The sequence below is a fragment of the Sapajus apella genome, unplaced genomic scaffold (genome assembly GCF_009761245.1).
Source record: "Sapajus apella isolate SASKATOON/1434 unplaced genomic scaffold, GSC_monkey_1.0 scaffold47, whole genome shotgun sequence".
Taxonomy (NCBI): domain Eukaryota; kingdom Metazoa; phylum Chordata; class Mammalia; order Primates; family Cebidae; genus Sapajus; species Sapajus apella.
Window position 1 is genome coordinate 357,815 of NW_022436987.1, and position 10,975 is coordinate 368,789.

General features: G+C 37.2%; 1 pseudogene; it reads right to left on the reverse strand.

The window, feature by feature from the left end:
- Positions 1-515: 515 nt before the first annotated feature.
- Positions 516-1,455, reverse strand: LOC116524974 (annotated as a pseudogene).
- Between the last annotated feature and the right edge of the window lie 9,520 nt (positions 1,456-10,975).

The following is a 10,975-nucleotide window of genomic DNA, read 5'->3' on the forward strand; positions in this document are numbered from 1 at the left end:
ACTGTCACATACATACTTATCAACGGCCATGTCAGTCCTTTGTTCACAGAACCCTTAAACGGCTTATATGCTGTAATGATTATAGTTATCCCTCGTTATCAATAGGAAATTGGTTCCAGGATCATGGAATCCTAAGGATGCCAAAATCTGAGGATGTTCAGTCTCATGTAAAATGGCATAGTATATGCATCTTACCTATACACATCCTCCCATATACCTTAAAGTGTCTCTAGAATATTTATGTCCAAATGCAATAAAAATACTATGTAAATAGTTGTTATACTATATTATTCAGAGAATAATAATAAAAAATTATCTACATTTTCAGTACAGATACAATCAATCATACATTTTTTTCTGAATGCTTTTTATCTGCAGATGTGAAATCTATGGGTAAGAAAGGCCTACTATATGTGAATAATTTTAAAAGATAATGATAAATCACTGGTCATACTTTGCTTAGAAAGATATTACTTTCTTTCCTGATGCTGGCTGATCTTGCACCACGTTTACCATCACCATCGTTGTAGACCCAGTTTTCCCAAAACCTTTTCACGAATTTGCCATGTCTTCACACAATATACAATGGGGTTCATAAGAGGTGGCACTAGCAAGAAAACATCAGCAATGAGGATCATGGCCTCTGGGGACTTGTGCTTGCCAAAGCGGGGCATGGATGCCAAAGCAATAATGGGCACATAGAAGATGAGCACAGCACAGATATGGGAGACACAGGTGTTGAGGGTTTTGAGCCGCTCCCTATGGGATCCAATTCCCATGACAGTCTTCAGGATGAAAACATAAGACACAGCAATGAACACACTGTCTGACATCATACAGAGGGCAACAAAGAAACCATAGAAGAAGTTGACTGTGTTGTTGGAGCAGGCCAGCTTCATGACATCCTGATGGAGACTAGGAATGAGAAAGCAGGCTTTCCCTACAATATGTCAACCTCTTAAGAGTAAAAGGAAATGGAAGTACTAAGACCATGCTTTTAATGAGAAACACCAGCCCCATTTTGGCAACTCTGGCACTGGTGAGGATAGAGCTGTATCTCAGAGGGTTGTGTATGGCCAAAAAGTGGTCCAAAGACATGACCAGGAGCACTGAGGACTCCATATCTGTGAATCCATGAATAAAGAATTCTTGAACAAAGCAAACATTTGGGGAGATTCCTGTGGCATTGAATACAAAGATCCTCAGCATAGTGGGTAGGGAGGAGAGAGACAAGCCCAGGTCAGAGACAGCCAACATGGAAAGGAGATAGTACATAGGTGCATGGAGTGAGGGCTCAGTTCTGATCACAAAGAGGATTGTGCAATTGCGTACGATGGCTACCAAGTACATGAGGCAGATGGGGACAGAGATCCATACATGAGCATGCTCCAGCCCTGGTATTCCAATCAGAAAGAAGGTGGTAATCTCAATTTCAGAAGAATTGGGAATGTACATGTTGAGTTCATTGAAAAGTCTTTATTCTCAGGTCTGAAATGACACTCAATACAGATCTCCTATGTTCATTTCCCTCCTTTCAGCATGTCTGTCTGGGAAATAAAGAAAATGGAATTGCGAAAGATTTCTTATTTTAAGAAATAAAAGAGAGATATTACTTCTAAACAGACTATAAAAAAGTCAGATGTTAATTGAAAAGGAGAACCAGGAATACGGGTACTGTAATACGTCTTTGTTAAGTCCTCAGAAAACATATCCACAGAAAGAGCAGTAACTTTCAAACAAATTCCTCTTGTGTTATCAGAATTTGCCTTACCCCATTTCAACAACAAATTGTATAGAGGCAGAATGGACTATAGGACTCCTTTCCCTGATCTGGAATGAACCTAGAATAATAATAATACTAAAAGAAAAAGGACTAAGGAACCCCAGGAAGTTGTTACTAGTTTTGAAGAATGAATAAAATTAATGGTTTCTTCAATTTCTAGTCATTTGTTACAAACATTTTTTCAGGGAAGGTGTGATAGGCTGTTCTCCCATTGCTATAAGAAATGCCTGGAGCTGGGTAATGTACAAAGAAAAGAGGTTTAATTGGATCGTGGCTCTGCAGGCTCTTCTAGCATGGCACTGGCATCTGGTTGGCCTCTGAGAGCTTTTACTCATGGCAGAAGGTGAAGCAGGAACAGGCATGTCACATGGCAACAACAAAAGTGAGAGAGGGAGGGGAGGTACCACATACTTTTAAACCATCATATTTTGTGAAATCTCACTTCCTATCAAGAGGACAGTACCAAGCCATGAGGGATCTGTCCCCATGACCTAAACACCTCCCAACAAGCCACATCTCCAATGTTGGGGATTATATTTCAACATGAGATTTGGGTGGGACAAATATTCAAACCATATCACCAGGCTCTCAGCTTCTAAAGCTGTTTTTACTCACAAGCTCTCCAAAGGAAGCAGTCCAAAGTAAGGACACAACATATGCAATGTATGATTGACTATAACCCTCTCTTACAGCATAGTGAAAATCCCACCTTTTTGTATGGCAGTGGATACAATGTCCGTACATATGACCAATCCATAATCGTGCTCTCCATCTTTGAGGATGGGAGGAGAGAAGAGATTCTTGGACTTTAACTGTAGTTCAACGTACACTTTCACAGCTATAGAGTGGCTCAGTTAACTAAACTATAGCAAGATTGGAGACCTAGTATGTAACAGATGAAGTGGGTTGGTACTATCTGGGTCCATTTTTCCCCCTGGCATTATAAGATAAATAGCTGTTCCATAACTCTAGAGTGTTTTCATAGGTAACTGAATCAACTATGTATATTTGAGAGTTTTCATTTGCTTTATGACATTAAGCATATCCAAGTTGATAAGGCTCCAATATATATAAAGCATCCATCTCTACTCCTTGGCCTAAAAAATAAGGTTTTATTGAGGGGCTAGGGCATGGTAAAAGAACTCTTGACAATTAGGAACAAAACCACAAACTTTTGAATGAGTTTATCCTCCAGAATGGGACTCCTATGAGTCATTAAGGACAAATCCTCTTCTAGAAGACCTGGGCTACCATCCAAAGAGGATAAAACAGTTGTTTTGTCGTGATCTGGATGTTAGCAACTCTCTCTCACCTGATGTCCACTCTCACCTGAAGGGAAGAAGTGTGCAGAGATCCTTATGGATAGTGTATCATTAATTCTTTAGCAACTCCACTAGGTCAACTTAGAAGTGTCTTGCTCCTTAAAGTTTTCCCTTCTAATCACTCCAAGCAGAGTCCATGTGTCCCTACCATAATTTGCATTGCAACGCTGTTACAATACCTCAATTTTCCTGTGATTTGCTATTTATGTGTCTGCCTTCCACAGTAGCCAATAGAATCATTAAAAGCCCAGTTTGTGCTAGACCGATCTTGATATTTTCTGCACCAAGCACAGTGCCTGGCAAATAGCATACATCCAATTATTATTATTTTAATCTTATTAAATTAAATTGATTTTCATTTGCCAAAACTAATATTGAGAATTATTTTTGTTCTGTGTGAGTCACTGAAGTGTCTTTCTTTCAAAGCAGGTACTATCTATAATTTCTATATGAGGGTCTTCTCTGATTTGAGGATGTAAGAGTCTTGCTTTGGCATGACCTTTGTCATTTTCCTCTAGTCACAGAGCAGAGTGCATTGATGTATTTTCCTTATAGCTACTCAACTGTTCAGATTTGTTCCAATGTGAATCTCATGTTGATTCGTTATTAATATTAATTTAACATCTATTTTAATAAATTATGATTAATTCCTTTCACTCACATAACATTTTACATTTTCTTCTGCTAAAGTCAATCTTTTCCCAGTCTGGATTTAACCCTCTGGCTTTGGAAGATTTCAAAGTTCTGCTTGATTCCTCTTTTTTCTTGATACCCTGGGCTTTTCTCTCAACTCCATTCTATATGCCATCGTCAATGTTTAATGCCTTGCTTTCTCCCCAGTCTGGATGCAAAAGGGTCTATGTAGTATAATATATGCTACATAATATCTTATATGTTTTATGTAAAATATAATATGGATCCAATAAACATGTTTTAAGGTTTAATTATCAAAGTCAAAGTAAGTGAATTAATGAATGATAAAACAATGTTTACTTATATAATCCTTCATTCTTCCAATATTTCCCTTCATATTTGTATTAAAACCTATACTTCTTACCATAGCTGATAAGGCCCAATAGGAAAAGACCACTAGAAACTTCTTTAGTGTACTCCAGTCGCACTCCTTTTAGCAGTCCCTCAAACATTCCAACATCCTTCCATCTCAGGACCACTATACTGCTGTCTTCTCAGCTCAAATGCCCTTTCCACAAATGTTTGGGTCATTGTTCAAAAGTCATGTCCTCAGAAAGGTCAGCTTTGAACACCCTCACTGCCTGAGTCATTCTCTTTCCTTTTATTCCTATTCACTTCTTTTAAACAGTCTTATCTCTTTAAGTATTTACAGTAAGAAGAAAAATCCAGCTCTATCACTATATTGTTTTGTGTATCTCTGCCACATAGTAGACCTTCTTTAAATAATTTTAGATAAAACGGAATAAACAGCTTCTATTAAGACAACATGAATATATTTTTGGTCTAATGAGATCAACTCTGGATTTATAAAATTTATCTTATTAAAATATCTTGTGGTAAGTAGTTAAAATAATATTATTGGCTGGGCACAGTGTCTCATACCTGTAATCCCAGTGTTTTAGGAGGCTGAAGCAGGAGGATTGCTTGAAAGGGGTTTGAGATTAGCCTGGGCAATATAGAGAGATTCTGTCTCCACAAAAATAAACTAAAATAAAGTAATATTCTTTAAATATTAAAAATAATTCAATATTAGTGGAATGAATAAAAATAAAATAAAGTTATTAAGATAGCTCATTAGACTTTGTATATATCATTATAAAATTAATTAATTAGATGCCTTATTTTACCCCAAAATGCTAAGGTGTGGGGAAAGTAGACATAGAAGCAGAGTGGGTTAAAAGAGAAAATAGAAAAATCAGGGAAATAGGCATTAATTTTTATTGCATTATACTAGATCTTTTATATAGGCTATTCATTCAATCCTCATAAGTAGTATTATTTTTTATTTACAGATTTGAAAACTGAAGCATGGAGAAATTAACTTCTCAAAGAACAGATGTTATTATTAACACATGTGATTTGAATAGATGTCTGATTCTAAGCTTTTTAATCTATATCTTGTTTTCTATCTCCTATTAATTAAAATAATTTAAAATGTTTAGAATGCAAGTAAATACATTCTAATTGAGGCTATGTACAAATTAGTTTACGGCATGCAATATAAAGATTAAGGGAGGCCAAAGCCTTGGGCTTCATTTCATGTCAGCTTCTTTGCCCTATGGAGTCACCTCCAGACTGATTTTAATCAACAAATGCCTTTTCTATCTAATTTCTGAAAAAATACATCATATAAGAGGAAAAAATGCCTGTAATTATTGTTGGTAGCAAAACTCAACAAATGGAGCCAAGAGCAATATCTGCTAAGCCAGATCAGGAGGGAAGGAAGGTAAGAGATGGCTGGAGCCTTAAAAAGCTGAGAGGAGAAAGAAGAGAGGGTAGCTAATTTTAAGAGAGAAGCAAAAAGAAAACATTGGGAACTATTACTACGTGCTAGATTACACTTTTTGCTAGATTATTTTTACATTCAAATATTTCTGCTTTCCAAATTTCATTTTACTTGTTTAAACTTGAAAATATATATTTATGTATGGAGCTCTGTGGCTTTATTTATGAACAGGAAGTAGTAAAATACCAAAATTACTACTTTGAGAATAAGAGATAGAATTGGCACAGCCCTAATCAGTCAAAAACATAATAAACCTCCCAAATAGCCACATTTTTAATTTAAAAAGGACTGATGCATTTTCCCCAAGTATAGTATTTTATGTAGAAAATTTACTCAAATATTTTTAAGTAAATTATTTTGCAAAGAAATCTTCAGATTTTACTACTAACAGGTATTAAAATTCAGCATCAGCTAAGGATGCTTTTCCTAGACGATGTCTTAAATTCTTTATATACATCATTCTACTTAATTATCAGAGCATTCCTATGAAGTAAGTATTATTAACTCTGTTTTATAAGTTAGGAAAGAGAGACAAACCTAGATCTGTGTCACTCTTCTGCTGAATGCCACATATTACCTTATACTGCTTCCTCTCCAACTGTATATTGCCTATTTGGCATAACCAGGTGCTCTCTGGTCTCTATTCCAAAGTTCTTAAAATTACTTGAAATCATAACATCACTTCACCCGCTCTTTCTTCCAAGACTGAAGCCCTCACCTCTGAGTCCAGTCTAGTGGCTAGAACCCTGTTGTCTATGGACTGACCTCTGACCCTGAGAAGACTGCTTTTTCTGTTCTTTGCTAAGGCAGATCATTTGCCCTGCTGTCAGAGTTGTCCTATTCCACAATCCCTATCCCCCACAGAGTTCTGAGTCTACCTGCATTTTCTCTAACTGTGAACAAACAATTGTATGATTTCTGAGATGAACAATAGGTGAAGCGAAGTGAACAATGCCAACATTAAGGAATAGCTGAGCTCACACCTGTAGTTCCAGCCCTTTGGTAGCACAAGGTGGGAGGATCACTTGAGGCCAGACATTTGAGATCAGCCTAGGCAACACTGGGAGACCCTATCTCTACAAAAAAATAAAAATAACTAGACAGGCATGGTGGCACATGACTGACTATAGTCCTAGTTACTCAGGAGGGTCACTTGAGCCTAGTAGTTTTAATCTGGAGGAAGCTATGATCACACCACTGTACTCCGGGCTGAGTGACACAGTAAGACTCCATCTTGGGGATAGAATAAATTTCACTTGTAAGTGGGTGATGAACAATGAGAACACATGGAGGGGAACATCATACACGGATGCCTGTCATGGGGTAGAGGATAAAGGAAGGCTAGCAGGGGGTGGGGGTTAGGGGAGGGATAGCATTAGGAGAAATACCTAATGTAGATGACAGGATGATGGATGCAGCAAACCACCATGGCACATGTATACCTATGTAACAAACCTGCATGTTCTGCACATGTACCACAGAACTTAAAGCATAATTTAAAAAAGATAAAATAAATAAATAAAATTTTCATAAATTCTCCAAATTTTAGTGAAAGTCTCCTCTTGTCTGGCAAAGATAACTCCAAGATAAGCTTCCTGCATTTCCCATCGAGATCATTTTGTTTGTTTGCTTTTCACCTGTAAGTTCCTCCTATGTCAAAATTTTGGAGTTTCTATTATAGCCACCTTCATGTATGTTCTTTCCAAGTCTCAGTTCTTAGAGCACTTATATTTCAGATATACTTGAGGAGATGAAATCATATTGCACAGCAGTATTATGTTATGGCCTTATTTTACTTACCATTTATTCATATAGAAAAACAGAAATGAGTTTATTCTAGCGTTTTCTCTGCCTCAATGGCCCATGTCTGCTTGCCAAGACTTTTATCTACACACCACTGATTCCTTGATCTGTCTTCTGAGTTTTGCTCTCATGGGACACCAGTTCCTTCAACCCTGCCACCCTCTGTAAACAAATGATTTGCTTGAAACATTTCCTGGAAATTCCTAGAGGAGAGTCTGGGTCAGGATCAGATCACTCTCTCTCTGTATATGTGTGTGTGTGTGTGTGTGTGTGTGTTCTTTCAAGAAAGATACCAAGAGTGTAAAGGAAGCTTTATTAGTTAGTAAGATAATTTGACAGTCAAGATGGTAGCAATTGAGGCTTCTGTCAATGCGACAGGAAAGTATGGAACAGGAATAGCCCTTCAGGATTATCCTAAATTGAAGCAAAATCTTTGTACCCTTGCATTAACCAGTAACTGAATGTGGCCTGCCCACGAACAAAGGTTTCAAACTGGGTGAGGCAAGTTCATTTTGATCAGAACAATTCCAAGAAAGGACTTATCTGTATTCCCACAGCAGCCCCAAATCCAGGAATCTAGGAGCTGATGTCTCAGTTCTGAAGTAAGGCTGACAGAGAAATTCACTGCATAATTTTTTTGTAGTCTACTCTTGTATCACTCAGATTCAACTGTTTCATTTGGGAATAGCTCTTCTCGTGTTTGTGTTGCTTATTTCCCCAAAAAGATGACACAATCATGAAAAGCTTTTGAATGAACTACAACATACCTCACTGAAGCTGTTCTTGAAACCTCAACTGATCTTATCATCTGCCATCTCTATAATCCATTCTAAATTCTTCTTTAGTAAAGCCTACAACCTTTACTGCCTAGGTGTCTTTCATGGTAGAGTGACCAGATCCTTTTTCACAAGAGGTAAAAACGTCTCTATAGAATGACCTCTTCAGGCTATGGCTACTGCACTTGCTAATCTATAAATTTGCCAGGTTAGTACCAAGAGACAACCAGTCAACTATCTGGGTACTGAACATATTATTTCATTCATTAGAAGCCCTATCTTTCCCTGATGATCAAGGATTAACTAATTACTCTATCAGGTTAATGACTTCTTTCCTTGCCAGCTGAAATTTGAGCTTGGAGATCAAGGTTATTACGCAAGAGCTTAACATAAATTTTATTTATTTATTTTATTTTTAAAAATTAATTATAAGGTCTTCACAATGTCTCCCACCTTAGCTCAGCAGAACCCAAATTGCAGAAATGGGAAACACAAATTTCCCAGGTAGGTCACTAAAAATTATAAGTAGGACTCCTTCTAATTTCAGCACTTTTGTTTCCAAATACATGTATTCAATTATTTCAGTCACAGGTCTATATAATGATTGTTGGTATGCTGTACATGATGCATCTGGGGTATGTTGTCTCATCATCACTAATGTCATCTCTAAGGTGGAGACTCAACTGCACCTGTTCTATTACTGTACCAGCTTGGAAGGTTTTGACACACAAACATGATTGTATGTCTACTGTTGCAATTATTCTAAAATGTCTTCCTTTTTATGAAGTGATATAACATAATGTTCTATGCTGGTGGATCAAACTTTCTATAAGCCTTGAAATACTAGATTTGGCTATGGCCCTTCAAGAGAATAAAACAAACCTATACCCATCGTATGTGTTAATTTCTATCAAGTTCATTTTCTGCCTTTTGTGGAGTAGGAAAATTTTCCATTAAGTGGCCATTTTCTACTCAAGGAGTGATGCTACATTGGCCACTTAACGTTGTTTTCTATCATTGCCAGGTTTATGTTTAACAGAAAGAGAAGTTTTATCAGCCTTATTGAGTGGGAAGCTGTGCTTTGTGTTTATGCACAGTTTTCATCCTGCCATTATAGCTACTTCAGTTAGGAGCTCATTATGCCACCATGAGGTCGCTTATATCAGAAGCTAGCTGATATAAATTGTCAGATCCAGTCAATGTTCTTTATAGTTTAGGTTCTTTTCCATGATATATGGACTATGATGAACATTAATCTGTTACATGAAGATCTTCAAACTTTGTTCTAAATTCTAGAACCATCCACATGCCATGTTGTCCGTCTCCCTCTTTGCCACTAGTATTCCAATCTTTCTCCTTCCAACAGCCTGGCCAATCAGCCAAGTTACCCACCATTAACAATAAGTTGAATTTTTGTATATTCTTACATAGAGCCACCTCTTTTTTATACAAAGAGGATGAGTATGTCCATCAGCTGATTTGTCCATTGGACACATTTCTTCTCAGCAGTATCTCTGGGTCACTCAAAAATGGATCAGTAACACATCTGCAGTTCATTCATTTTTGGCATACCAACTTTACTCATTTATGAACTAATGTGGCCTTCATCCTCTACCAGGGGTCATAAGGGATCATCCACGTAGCTTAGGGAAAGTACACCACATTGCAAGAATAGTGCACTAACATCAGTGAATTTTGCATCACCTCTTTGTGCTCTTTCAGTTCTGCTTGACGATCTTACTTGTGCCTCAGCCTGAATATACTTCTTTCTGTTATATGGGTAGAATTAGCACTCAAAGTGAGGCACACACTGCCTTCAGAGTTTCAGGAGGCCACTACACGTGGTACCTTCTTCTTGGTGGAAAAGGAAAAAAATGCATTACTTTGTCTATTACCTCAGAGAGGCTGTCCCAGTTTTTCCTATACCACAGGATTCCTAAAAACTTCTCTGATGTTTAAGATTCCTACACTTTGGTGTGGGTGTTTATTTCTATCCTCTACCACCTATGGGGCACTGTGTTTTAACAAGAATGTCAATATACTTGCATTTCATGCTCGTCTACCAGATTAATATAATGTCATTGATATAGTGGGCTAAGAAAATATTTTGCAAAATGTCCAAAGAAAATAAGTATTTTCAAATTATTATAGAAGATGGAAGAGAATATATTTGCCACATCAAATGCTACATACTTGATAATCAAGTCCATGTTAGTCTTCCCTGGTGAAAATACTGCATCTGACATAGAACTTTCAATTGGTGTTTCTACTTGGTTGAGATTGAAGTCCACAGTAGTCCTCCATGACCCTTTTCTTTACACGCACAAAAGTAGCCAATATGAGAGTCTACTTTACAAAGAATGCTCTACTTATAAAGAAATCTCGTGAGCTATCTTTCCTCTGAGTGCTATCTCAGTTCACTTCAGATGACAGTTTTAACAATAAGTTGCTACAGCATGTCAGGGACCATTAACATTTCATCTTTAACAAGTGATGTGGTTCTTATTGTGATCCATACAGTGATTAATCCACCTCCAGAATTTCTTCTTGGCAATCTGTTTTCTAGAATCTTTTCTGGTGTCAACTAGCTTAGGTTGGATTCTCTGGGAACAGAACCTGTGATGGAGATTTTTGTGAAAATGATCTACTAAAAGGGTGCTTTCAAAATAAGGGGAATAAAGAAGGTGTAATAGGACAGTGGATGAAAGATAAGTAAAGAAATGCTTTTTCTTTGCGAATGATGTCAGCCTGGTCTTACAAGGAGCTCTAAAACATAGGTTGAACCACAGAATTTGTCTAATACTGAGGCAAG